The sequence below is a fragment of the Ascidiella aspersa genome, chromosome 5 (assembly GCF_963924565.1).
Source record: "Ascidiella aspersa chromosome 5, kaAscAspe10.2, whole genome shotgun sequence".
NCBI classification, from domain to species: Eukaryota; Metazoa; Chordata; class Ascidiacea; order Phlebobranchia; family Ascidiidae; genus Ascidiella; species Ascidiella aspersa.
The window spans coordinates 7,958,195-7,972,764 of NC_139451.1; the positions used below are offsets into that span (position 1 = coordinate 7,958,195).

The following is a 14,570-nucleotide window of genomic DNA, read 5'->3' on the forward strand; positions in this document are numbered from 1 at the left end:
ATAGAAGAATAACTTCGGGATTTTTATAGAAATACTTGGGATTTTGAGCTTCTCCAGAACATTCATTGACTTGGTCTTCGTTTGGTCGAATCGACGTAAGTGCGCAATAGCGTTAATTCTGTTTTGTATGACCACGATGGTGTGAACAAAATTGGCAGGACGAATTGTGATTTGCAAGGCCGACAAAGATGATAAAATAATTGTTCTAAACTACAGTGTGACTACAACACCAACGTATTATGGACAAAGAATTATCAAACCTGGAACGCTTGGACCTTACCGTTGAAACCTACCAAAAATACATCATTGGAGTGCGTAAAAGCTATGAAGCACTTTTTGCACAAAAAACAAATTGCTTGCTATATGTTCCGTTTTGCTTATTTTTATAAATCAGACGAGTTTAAGTTTTATTTTTACGACAAGGACATGACTTGAAGTTGACTTGCTCTAATTATGACTTGACTAGGACTTTTACAACACTGGTAGTAGACACACACCATTGGTATGAAGCAGGCAGCTAACAGTTATATCATCATATCAGAGGACCCAAAGCGAAATTATTTTGCTGTACGACGCCATCTTATGCCTATCCGCTTTTCAAAAAAAACACAAAATAAGCGTGGAAAAATAAACGTGGAAAACTTGCCCAACATCAGTGTCCCCATGACATACCTGTCAGATTACTGCAATCGTCCGGCCATACGCCCCTGTCGAGAATACTGCCTTTTTGGAACTAATTTTAAAACCCATCATCAGCGTTTCCTATTGTAAACAAGGTGCATCGGAATACTGTCGAGACAGTAGCGATTACGTTAAGGAACTGGTGATGTGGAAACTTAACAACTACGATACTATCGATTTTAAGTTTTCCACAGACAACCTTCACCTTGTAGCAGCGGACGTAAAATCACTCTATCCAAACCTACGCAGAACGTTAATAATGCCTTACTGGATGCACTTGGTACAGTACACCATTCAAACCAACTTTAAAACGGTTACTTATAAAACTTATTTCTCCCTTGCGAACATTGCTGTCCACTCTGTCATTCTCCAATCCAATAAAGCAGCACAGAATTTTTTAAATGTTTTATATTGGTAGAGTGATTTTACGTCCGCTCCTACAAGCTTAAAATCGACGGTATCGTAGTTGTAAAGTTTCTTCACCAGTTCCTTAACGTAATCGCTACTGTCTCGACAGTGTTCCTACACCTTGTTTACAATAGGAAACGATCCACTGTAAGCAGCACAGAATTTTTTAAACGTTTTATTGACGATATGGTATTTTTATGCTTCGGCCACAAAGCGACGCTTAACGTCATCAAATACTTTTGGTTTAGAGCTCACCTTTGCGTAAACCCAACACGAGCGAAACGGGAAGCAAACTGGTGTTCTTTGATGTCGAACATCAGATTACCAAATCCAAATTTAGATTCAAGACGGTCAACCACACCAAGGACACTGCAATAGGTCGTTGCTTTCTTCAAGGGTCCTCACATCACCCGCTGTCAGTCTTTAAATCCAACGTTACGGATGCGACGCCTCAACGAGGAACATCAAGATTACCTCCACAACCTAAAATTGAAAGGCACTCCGCTCTGGGTTCCCTAAAGAGGGTGGACAGAACGCTTCCCACCACAAACAAGTCAATCAAACGAACCTGTTGAGAGGGATGTTTGGGCTACCAGTTTTCCTCAACTATTAAGACCTTCTTCAAAAAAAGAGCTGGTTCTCAAACCGAACATCTCCATCACCTACAAAAGGCCGGCTACATTTGGGAACCTCCTCCCTCACAGGTTAAAGAAGAATCGCGCACGGCGTTGAAAAAGGAGCGCGACCCTGCCTGCGGCCACCGTTCTTTAAAGTGACAAAAACCGCACTGCAACATCACTACGCCATATCCCACCCCGATATTCTTGATAGAAGACCGTTAATTTCTAGATGATATTGTTTTCAGTTTGTTTGCCCAGCCACCGTTCCACTGGCAAAAAATGGTACTGCCCCAAATTAAGTAGTATTTGTCTGATTCTTATCGTTTCCTTACGCCCACTACTACTCCATTTTTTCTTTTTGCCTTGCAGTTTTTGTGCCGTTGTTTTGCGATGCCGCGTTTCTCTCGACCCGTGCTTATTGTTTCTCTACAGGGGTTGCTTGCTGTCACTACAATTTAATAGTTTTTTATATTTTAGTTATTTTACTATATGCCTTGACCTGAATTGCTAGCTTTGCTGTTACTGATCAGGAATTAAGGTCGACATTTTATCTTGCAAGGAAGGTAAATTATAATTTGTAATACTAGCAAAAACTTTACCTAAATAAAAGGGGTGTGTCACAGCAGGGCTGCCTCCTTGGGATCTGGGGATAGCAAAGGACTGGTAGGATTAACTGTACTAGAGCGTGAAGCTTGATTGATTTCTGATTTCTATACTTATGTGACGAAAATGATCTTTGTCCATTCGGTTTGTTTAACGCTTTGATGCTGCTTTTTTTGCCACCAGTTTGCAGGTTCTGGTAGTTTCCTTTTCTGCCTTTCAAACAACTGTACATGGGGACCAGAGGTGGTGTAGATAAAGTATTCTCCTTGATGTGTCTCTCCAGCAGTATTTTTGGAGATATCGAACTTGTATGGTATTTTTTTACCTTCCGTGTCCACCATATTTTTCTCTTCCAGAGGTATTATCATCAAACTTTGTGTTGGACTTCCAATTTTTCAAATGTTCAAATATATTCTGATGTCATAAAGAGTTTGGACCTCCAACGTACGCGATCTAGACTCAGGAGGTAAACAGTTTGAGACGGCTCGTTTTGGCATAAATGCAAATCGCTTAAATAAAATATTTCAGCTGGCGGCAATTAAATTCGTGACACCACGCTTTAACACGAATAATGAAATCAGGAAATTTTGGACAATAGGCCACTTGCAGCTTGCGGTCACGTGACTAGTTACCGCATAGCACAACGCGTTACTGGAGAGCAAGCTAATCCAGTAGCTGCTGTTTAGCAGATGCGCGGTACCGACAGATAGCATTCAGTTGATGTTGTTGTAGAATGGAAATAATATTTATAAATTCTGTAAAGCGAGCGGTCTATATCTTACAGCAGATAATCCCCATAATCAACCTTTTCCAACTATTAATGCTCTGCAAAATAACAAAACAAAAAATATATACGAAATGGATTGTATTTTTATGAGCAAAACCATATTATTGAGTGCTGGATTAATATTACTCTTCAAATTTTAAATGTTAGGAACGAACATATTACCAAACAATTTTTTAATACAAACTGATTTTGGGATTCTGATTGGTGAAGTTTTCGAAGAAAGAACTTCGCAGTAAAATGATTTCGAATGGTAAGATTATTTTTCTTTCACTTCGTATGACAAATTTAGAGCAGTATATATATATAAAATCCAGCTCTTGGGAGGACAGACTTGACGTTGTTTCCGCCAATTACATTTGCCGAAGTGGAACAATATGCACGGGTCAAGTCGGGCTGTGAGAACACTTACAAGGCCTATAATTTGGTATCTACATGATATAAAGTCTAAGTCGACCAAATGGTATATAACCGTTTCATTGCTTTACTATAAAACATTTCACAGAATGGCTAAGTTTATATTTTAACGTAGGCTGCTTTTGTAAATTGTTTAACATACAGGTTATAAGAACAAAAGCATTTTAAATTAAAAGTTGGTAATAATCACATAGCCTAACAATAAAATAATTAACATGTGTATGTTGCAGTGAGCTACACAGAAGAGGAGGCAACTGTATTTGCAAAATGTTACAAATCAATGAAAAAAAATGAGCCACCGCATAACCTACAACCGTCTGTAATACACGTAACCAAATCGATGTCTGGACAATGTTCATGTTGTAGGTTTATTTTTTTACATGGCTCACTACTGTAAACAACTGAACTTAAACAGTATGCCAGACAACCTTTCTTGTATCAGTTTGCAGCAACAATGGAGTATAGGGGTAAAAAGGTGAAAAATAAGGAAGTACAAGACTTGCTTGTTAAGAAGCCACAAGCTGGAGCCGATTATTTAAAATTTATAAGCAGCACTTTGTATTCACCAACATGTTCATACGGTACTTTCACCAAAGAACATTTCTGTGGTCTGCAGCCTGAACCACTCATAGCTTCCTTAGCTCTTATCAGCAAAGTCTTTCCCAGGAGTATCTTATAACTGATTTCTCCTGCAGTGGCTTTCCTCAACTTCCAATAGAATCTTCAGGGCAAGGGTTCAGCAATAATTTTGTTTCGTTCTTGGACAAAGACAAGCATCGGTCATTCCAGTCACTTCATGTCAGCACAGAAGACAGCCTAAAAATTCAGGAAGATACAATCACTCGGGGAGAGTTTCCTATGGCATTTGCAAAGAAAAAAAAGAATTACAGCTAGTAAATTTGGCCTTGTGGCAAAAAGGTTGAGTAATTTTGACAGCCTAAAAAAGCAACTAAATCCAGAAAAAAACATTTTAACTGCTGCAATGAAAAGAGGTAAAACCTGTGTTTCCACATGGTCTCATCATCCATCCACAGGAAAGTTTATGACTTAATTTTGAAAAGGTCACTGGTATGGATGCATTCCGTCTAAAAAGAAACCACATATTTATTACTATCAGGTCCAATGTCAACTTGGCCTTACCGGTTTGGACTGGTGTGATTTTTTTTTAGTTTTATCAGTGCCTATATTGACGTGCCTGGTCACAATGATCTCACTCTTTCACGTTCTTTGTTTCTTTCTCCTCAATGCGCTCCTCCTGATTTAACGCCTGCTGCTTTCACACATGAGTGGCGTTACATAAACAGGTGTTTTGCCGCGTTTATTTCTTGTGAATTCAAGCCTTCGTGACTAAATCGCACAAAAAAATCCTTGATATTTTCTGATAATGGCGGCCGAAACAAACGATTATGAGCTGTTTGATCAAACAATTTATGAAATTATTGTCGAAATTGAGACCACTCCCGATGAAGATAGGCCTTTTGCATGCAGCAATTGCAACAAATCATTTGCTTCATCTGTTCATGGTAGGACAAAAAAGAATGCAACTAAAACGACCGAAATTTATAAGTCTACTCTAATTTCCCAAATTAAAACTGCAAAAGCTAATGTAGCCTCATTTACTGAAGAAATAAAAGATCAGGAAATTTCCGATGATGTCATTGAAGAAATTTTGAATGTTTACAACAGCAATTTCAACTGTGTTTCGTTCAGCCAAGTCGATTTAAAGATTGTACACCGTTCAAACAGTCTGGAGAAACGAGCAATTCTAATTTAACTTCTGCCCTTACTAGTTGGATTAAAGTATGAAGAAAAAAATGAAATAACTGGCTCTGCTACTGTATTGCTGTTGGATGAACAACAAGTCTGTGACTTAAGTATAACAATGACATATATTTGCAAATGAAAGGCGACAAACCCACATTCTTCAAAAAATTGGCAAAAACAATCATTTCAGGGCAGTGGAAATTACAAACACAAAGTCAAGCAATAGACTCAAGTTTTTGGTCGCTGAGCTGGTTCTGGAAAAATTAAAAGAAAATCTGCAGTACTGGAGTGAACAAACCAGCTGTGACCAAGACACACTTATGCTATCACTTAAACAAATGATAAAGAAGTATATACAAGGACCAGAGGACACTCTTATGCGAAACAATTAACCGAACTGTTCAGAAGAAATGCACACCTAAGCAAGAAAATACATGGGAGGGGACAAACAACTTCTTTTCGGAATGCTGGTCTTTTTTAAATAAAAACCTATAAATGTAAAGTTGTTAAAGATTGTTGTTTGCAGTCAAGGTTGCATTATGCAATATAAGAAAGTGTCCAAATTACGCCAAGTATAGTATATTATATATATAGTACATGAAAGCTAGCAATTCAGGTCAGACACACTAACCAGATCTTAAAAGATATATGTATATTTCGCCAACTAAGGCATCAAAACAAACGCAGCAGTATATAATAAAGAGCCAGAAACAATACAGATTAAATAAAACAGAGTAAAATAACTAAAATATAAAAGCTTTCAAATAGTAGTGACATCCAATGTGTACAACCCCTGTACAGAAACAATAAAAACGGTATTTTTTCTATTTTTCACATATTCAGTGCTATATGAAAACTTATTTGAAAATAAATTATCAAATTAGGCCAAGTTTAGTTTTTGCCAACTTAAACGATATATAAGTGTCATAATTTTTAGTCTAAATTGGTCAACACTACTCAATCCTCAATTAAAACATTTCCAGTAACAGATTTTTTCAACATTCTAACATGATTGATGTCATGCGTTCTCTGACTGAACTCTTCTGGTACATTAGGGTTTCTACTCCAGTGGCCTTGTTCACGGATATTACCAAAAGATGCTTCCAAGAACATCCTGTGACAATCTACGTAGTATGACATATTCAGCTCCACAGGCCAACAAAGTTCTTGTCACATCAATGAGTGAACCAGCAGTGAAAATTAGGCCATTGCGTGTTGCCTTTGAAAGCTTCATTTTTTCTTTTTCACTAGCCAAAAATTGTTCGCCATTCTTTTTACGCCTGAATTCAACATTTGATTCCCACTTTTCAAAGAAACGTATAAAATTTGTTTCTAGCCATTGGAGTCGGGGATCATCAGAATGATAAAATGGAGCTACATTGGGGTTTGTTTGACCTCGGTTTGAATTGCATATGTCAAACAAATTCATCAGCTGTAGAATTTGGCCATTATTGGAAACCCCCTGGCTTTGACTTCATCGGCAACAGAGTTGGACAAGATTTGTGCCATTTTGTTGTATGAACTTGGATAAATATGACGCACAGTAGTTGGCTTGGGTCGCTGATGAAATATACTTTCCTATAATGAAAACAAGTTTCATGCAAGCTACATCTAACTTTTGACCTTTTAAAATAACATAATAGTAAAAACTCATTTCTGAGAGTCCATAGGATGAGGTGCAAAGTAAGTTGTGGAATCATCAGATGGTTTAGTAGCGAGAATATTAAACATTTGCCTATTCATTGTGCATCCATCACCTTAAAAAAGTGGTAAAATTAACACCTAGCCTGTGTGATATCTTAACAGCATTTATAATACCAGTAGTATCTATAACAACAAGACACCAAAGGTTAGAGATTAAATATAATCTTGATATTTGCCTGCAACACCACAGATGCCAGCCAATCATCACTGATATGGAACTAGTTGTAATGTCTGCAGCAAATCAAACTTTTATAACATTTTATTGTTTATACGTTATGGTAGTGCAGTACTCTCGCCTGTTTGCTAATGCATGTGCAATTTGTCCTCCTAGGTGGGTACTGCTAAAATTAGTTGTTGCTGTCGGACAAATTATGTCGAACGCTAAACAGCTAATGTGTAATTTCATCCGAGCAAGTACTGATTGAAAAGACCAATGGTGAATGCAAAAAATAATTCAATATTACTGCTAATAAATGACTGACTTTTTGTTAAGTTTACTTACCTTCAACATAGACTCCAAGTATATTTGAAGCTAACTTCTGTGATTTGCTGTCATTGTCATAGTCTACATATCCTAAAAGTACCAATTCCTCTGAAAACTAAAATATTTCACAATCTTCATCTCGTCAATTATCACCATCACCTGGACGGGAGGCATTCCTTAATAGAAAACAGGTGTATGTCGATATCAATTTTACAGGCCTAATATATACCTATATCTGCGTAAAGTCCTTTGTGATGGCAGAGGTAAAAGATTGGAATCTTTTAGCATCTGATATGCTTGAGGACCCCCTTAGCATAAAGCAGTAAACAATATCTGAAGAGGAAATATGTCATATATTTTTTATAATGATACACTAGATTAACTGAGGGTGATAGCGGTTCCCATTTTGTACATTGATGTTATTTAATTTCGCCTGCTCATTCCAGAACATTTCACAAAATGTGTCCAAGTGATCATTAGACCTAACTTTTATGTACAAAAAACAACACATAATCAATTGTAAATAAATTTTAGAATTATTTACAAAACAGTTTTTACCACAATTAAAAACACTTTCAAAATCTTTAACTTGTCAATTTGAATTTGCAAGTCAACAATTCTACAAAACATTAAATATAATTATATATATACATATATGTATCTTGATGGTAATAATGTCACAAGCACAATGTTTTTATTTATTCTAACTGGTAGTGCTTGGGAAACATTTAGTTTAGCCAACGGTTTTGACTGCACTTTTTGAGCATATCTGCTTCGCTGTATTAACCTCTTTTCAAATATTTTAAAAGTTGATTGACACAGTTTTGACAAATTGCTTGATCCGAATTGATGAAAATGATACAAAGTTTTGATCTAAAAAAATGAATAATGTTAATAACAACATCCTGTTAGCTGCAACTTGTGGAAATAAAAAAATCTGCCTCTTGCCAAAGGCTTCACTTTTTGCAATTAAAGTGTGACACCAGAATTTGATATGCCTCCACATACGTTAAATGCTACCAATTGATCAAGAATTTGCTTTATAGTGTTTTTTCCAGTGTCAAACCATTTGTGATCGTCGCTGGCCACCCATAATAATGAACATCAATCAGGAAATGTTTGTTAAAGCATACCGAATATTCATCTTGAACAAATTTGGACGGCCGAGTGATATCTGTCTGATACTAAGTAACCAGTTAAGTTGTTTTGTAATTAAATTGTGAACTGATTTACTAAAATCTTTATGAATCACTGCTGCTGTAAATGGCCTGACTAAAGGAGCCTTGCGTTCACCACATTTTTTTGGCATGTTTTTGGTGGGTGCTAGTTTTTTTCTTTGTATGAAATAAATTTAAATCATTGTCAACCTAATTATATATGGAACCTAAAATTACACTGTGTTGTCTATGTAGAAATAAACAAGCTAAACTAGCAAAAAATAACCATCAATTGAAATTGAACTTATTTTGTAAAACTTTTTTTTTGTATACTGACTTCACTCCCGAACTACTTTAGCTGTTGATCTATATTCACAAGCTGATAACCTCATACATCCCATGATATAAATAATTATTATAACTGATCAACAACAAACTTACTTATTGCAAAATCTGCCTCACAAAACCATTTCTACCCTAACCCAATTAATGTGCAGAAGAAGTACTTGTTAGTTAGTTGTAAACTTATTCTATTAAAATTTTGAGCTGATGGGCGCCCCAGTTCATTCTTCCATAAAAAATGGATGTGGTGCTGTACTACAAATTTCGGTAATAGGCTACCAACACTGCAAATAGGCTCTTCCTATTAATTTATTCCAAGCAATTTCATTTAAAAAAAATCGGTTTGTTACTGTAATTGGTCGTAAAATTCCAGACCAGGCTAATCTTTTAAGAGTTAAAACAGGGTCGACAATCTATGACCTGCGTGTTTGATCGTGTCCGCCACCTCTTTTTAAAACTCTTTTCTTATTCTTACTTTGGCCTTGCGGGCGACTAGGAAAATGGTTGGCTACATGGTTGGTTAGTTTAGAACTTCATGGATTAAATATGCAAATATTAATTAATTAAATATATTGATCCATCATTTAAAAGTGTTAAAATACCTCTTAGGGTTTAGTTTAACATATAATCATTATTCATATTTATTTTGCCCGTGTAAAATACGATTTATCTTTTGAAATAACAAGAAAAAACACACATGCTGATATAACTGAATTTTGTAAAACCAAAATAAGTTTTTTGTTTTTACCTGCACAACTATTTCTTGAAACATTTAAGATATAAAAGCACAGTTAGTTTGCTTTGCTTGGTTTTGTTATGTAACCTGGCAAAGTGTTCATCTGTTTAAAATGAACCCCATTGCGATTGACTGGAACCTTGACGTTGGTGCAATGCCTTTAAACAAATACCAGACAACACAGAACTGCCCCTATAATCTTGGCCTGTAAAAATATTCATTTTTACTATTGTAAGAACTATGGCAGTTGTCTACAACTGTGGGTCACCTAAAACTGTAGGGTCACCTAAATTTTTTCTGGGTCGCTTACCACATTTATTCTGTTTTAGTGCGACGTATTTTGTTTTCTTTACAATGACACCACACTAATAACCATGACTGAGTAGCCTGCATTGGAAGGTTAAGGTTTTGTTTCTTTTACATAAAATAGAAGAGCTGCAAGCTAACAGAGAGCTCATTAAAAAAATACCTACTTTTGGTCTTCGATGCAATTAACTTACCCTACTTTGTCCAATTTTGTGAATTAACTACTCTTTTCGTTTTCAACCACAAAGAGCAAAATCACTTGGTTGTAAAGCATGGCATGCAGTTATGCTTATACGTGCAGCCATGTATTCAGTGCGACCATCACACAAAATGCACTTTATTGTTAAAACAAATTGAAGTTTTTGTGTTCGTTTGTGTGTTAAATTCATAATTTAATAAAACTTCCTAAACAAAATCATTTTGGTGCACATATGTAGCCACAGTTCGCTGGAAATAATTTACACATATAAAACTCAGTCACTTCAGCCTTATTATATATATATTTTATTCCTATCTGAAAGCAAAATGGGTTCAAATTGGGGTCGCTTAATAAAAAGGTTAGAGACCACTGAACTAGTAGACTTTAAATATTAGACCATACATAATTGATAATATATGTTTTCTCTCCCTCTGTGCTCTATCTTGTCTGATAGTATTTACTTCTTTTAAATATTTTCCATTTCTACCTATTTTATTTATTAATACACTTTAAATATTGTATGACAATTGAATATAAAAAAGTATGCAAGATGCAAATTAGCCACACTTTGTGTTCTCGCATATAGCATTAGTAATTTTTACAATTAGAAAAGTCTTAGTGTTGTTTGAACAAAGCTCGGGACAGACCATTAATAGCTTGTACAAACAGTAAGTGGATTAATATTGGGCTAAACAGCAGTTTAAACAGTAATTAGAAAGCTGTGTATCATATTTTTTTAAACTTAAATTGCCTTGGTACTGACAAACCTCTGTATAGCAAAATCTATATTTTTCAATAAAAAGACCTAAATCTGTTAAAACGTTGAAAGCCCATCAACATAAGATATAAATTGATTTAGGGGAGAGGGGTAACCTTCTTGGAATTAGCTATCCAGGCATAAAGGACTGGGTGCCGCTGTTTGGGCACTGAACTATTTTGCTTTGTTTGGGGTTAGTGGTGTGATATGAGAGTTTAGGGTTGGGCTTTTAAGTAAGGATTGAAATTATTTAGTGAAGTTAGTTAGGTAAAGGGTTGATCGTATTCTCTTGGTTTTGGTGTTAATCTAATTTATATCTATTACTAAGATGTATTGTCTTGGTTTGGGCATTTTCCCTACTATGTTTTATTTTGATGTATATGGTGTTTTTATTTTGGTAGTATTGCTGGAGTCAAGTATTCATTTAAAATCTGTTTTACCAAGTGAATTATATGTGATTGTTTCACCTGGTGAATTATGTGCTGTGGCTCAAATTAGGTTATTTCAAAAAATAGACTATAACTGTTTCAATAATAAAGGTTGTCGAAGTGTTATCCATATTCAGTTGTACAAAGTAGAAATATTTATTGAGATTTGATTTATCAATGTTGTTTTCTAACGATTTAAATGCTATAGGTTAAAAGTTGTGGAACAAACAAAATCGAAAACAAAAAAATATCGGTAATTATTGTTTAGTTTGATCTGTCATATTTCTCAAAACATTTTTATTGTGCTTTGTTACACTAAAAAAATATAGAAGTTGGTGTAAATTTATAATTTAACTCAGAGTGGTAAGTTAGGTCTGGGTCATTCCATGTCAACTGCCCAGGCAAGTTAACCCACCCCTTCAGATTTTTATCAAGTTTTGTATGTCATTGCATCAAATTACACTGATTTCAACAAAAAAAAAATTTTGAAATCCATCAATGCTTGGCGAAGATATGACAAATATGTGTTCACTGCAGCGACGCGCATCAGTGGTTTTTGATAATACTTTGTTTAAAATGTCACATTTCTTTCTAATTTGTATATTGTGGTCATTTTAGTATTTTCATGGTTTTGAAATATGGGGTTCATGCGCTAAGTAGTACCTTGTTCTTAATTTTATGTTTGCTTTTCGTTGTTTGTTTTCATCAGGGTCATAACACAGATTAATTTTTCAGATATTTTAGTGATACCGATTCTATTATCTATACTTAATTTGACCTAATTTGTGATTAAAAGTTTGCAAAAGTGTAGTGTTGGTGTCTTACTGGATACTGAATGCCACAAAAAGACATATCCAACCCAAAAACAAGGTATTTTACCAATTGACAATCTGAAGGACGAGTGCTTCTGAATATTAGAGTTGCTGCTGATAATGGTAATGAATGTTGTTTGGAGAATGTTTGTATTTTCCACAAGTACAATTACATTGATCGATATACTTCCTTGCAAAAAAAGTGTTGTGATCCTTTTCGAATCCATAGTAAACCAGTCAAAAATCGTAATATACGTCCTTAAAATTACAATTTAAAAATTGTACCGGGAAAAAAGTTGTGTGCCAATTGCAGTACAAGACTTCAAGAAATTATCTTTCAACATGAATCATCAAGTGAAGAAGCTTCGAGTTCGACTGACAGTGAAATATATGAGATTGCATCTACTGTTAAAGCAAACAAATCTTTTAGCAAGCGTATGCCTTCAAGCAGTAAAATTTTTTATGGAAAAAGAAAATTACATCAAATTCATGATACTTTTCGTGCAAAGATATCAAAGGTTCTGAATGTCAGTGATGTTGAACTACAGCAAGACCAACCTGACATTAAAAATGAAGACAAAATTAAAATAAAATCTTTTGACAACATTATCACGAAAAGGAAAAAAAAAATTCACAACAGTGAAAGTACGAGAGCACAAAAAATACAAGTCCTTACAATGGCACCATGCAACTAGTCAAGAGAAAAAATTATGGATGATTTTCTGTTACTGAAAGAATGGTCAGAGTAGCTCGAGCGCTTGAAGTTTCAAGTGGCGTATGTTCTTTACCATTACAAATCACTTCCAGAAAATATCATCGAAAAAGTTAATGCTTTTTTACCCAAACAATGAAAATACTAGAATAATGCCAGGAATGAAGAAAGACCGTGTTAGCATTAAGAAAAATTAATATGAACAAAAAAGGTTGCTTCTGTGCACAGCTGTATATAATATTCAAAGAACAAAACCAAGAAACAAAAATTGGATTTTCTAAATTTTGTACACTTCGACCTAAATGGTGCGTCAGCGCTGGCGCCTCCGGAACACATTCTGTGTGTGTGTGCACAATACACCAAAATGTGGTGCTTTTGTTGCATGCCGCACAGATGGAAGAAACATATAAAGATCTGATACAAAGATGCAATAAATGTCCCGGAATAGCGTGGGTTGAAGCAAAGTTGTTGGAAAAATTTGAAGACACAAACGAAGATATTACTTTTAGACAGTGGACAACAGTGGACAGAACTGAATTACTTTTGCAGCAGTTACCAGTTTCGGATTTCATCAATTTAGTTTCGTCCAAAATGTCAGCATTAATACCACATCATTTTATTTCACACTCACAATCTTCATATTTCAGACAAAGAAAGGAAAATCTTGACCTTAATTCAGCTATAATTTTAATGGATTTCGCAGAAAATTTTTCATTTCATGTTCAAGATGAGGCACAAGGTTTATCACTGGACTCACCCAGACCTGCACTGTCCACCCAGTAGTATGCTACTATAAAGAAAATGATACATTGCATCACACATGCATATGCTATCTTTCAAAAGAGTTGCAACGTTGTTATGGTGTACTTAATTCAAAAGAAAACCATTGAGCTACTGAAATCGATAATTCCAAATTTGCATTATGTAGAATACTTTACTGATGGCTGTGCTGCACAGTACAAGAATTGCAAGTCATTTTATAATTTATCAAAACATGAAGAGGATTTTGGTGTGCAAGCAGCTTGGTCTTTTTTTGCTACCAGTCACGGAAAATCTCCTTGTGACGGAATTGGTGGCACTGTTAAAAGATCAACTGCAATGGAAAGCCTTAGAAGGCCATTAGAAAATCAGATAACAACTGTTTCTGCAATGATGACTCACTGCAAAGAAAAACTTCCCACTATATAATTTCTTCAACTATTTAAAAAAGATCTAAAAGTGTTCCATTGCTTTCTTGCAGTATCCTCAAGTGTGTAGCATTTCTTTTTTTTAAAAACGCAAGGTCCTCAATGCACTGTGAAACAAAAAACTAACTTTACTTTTCCTATTATTGAACATATTATAAATGTCAATATATTTACCACATGAGCTTCTTTGTACATTGGATATTGTTTAAGGACTTTCAATGTAATTTTTTCCCCTGTCATCCTTGAAATATCATGCAGGTCTTTTTTTTAAATCTGGACTTTCACTTTTTTTTAATCGACATATTTTATTTATTCTTTACTTTCAACATTTTGTTAGATCTTAAATTAATATTGTTTGCTCTTTTTCGCAAAACTTCTTCAAGTGCCTGGCTGTGCCGTGAACCGCACTGTAATATAGGATATTCAATGCAAAGGTTTTTTTAGCAGTTTCCCTTCTCTCATGTTTCGT

The 14,570-nt window shown here is 35.1% G+C and overlaps 1 pseudogene; it reads left to right on the top strand.

Annotated features, from left to right (window-relative positions):
* Positions 1–239: 239 nt before the first annotated feature.
* LOC146141690 (uncharacterized) lies at positions 240–14,102 on the top strand (annotated as a pseudogene).
* Positions 14,103–14,570: the final 468 nt, after the last annotated feature.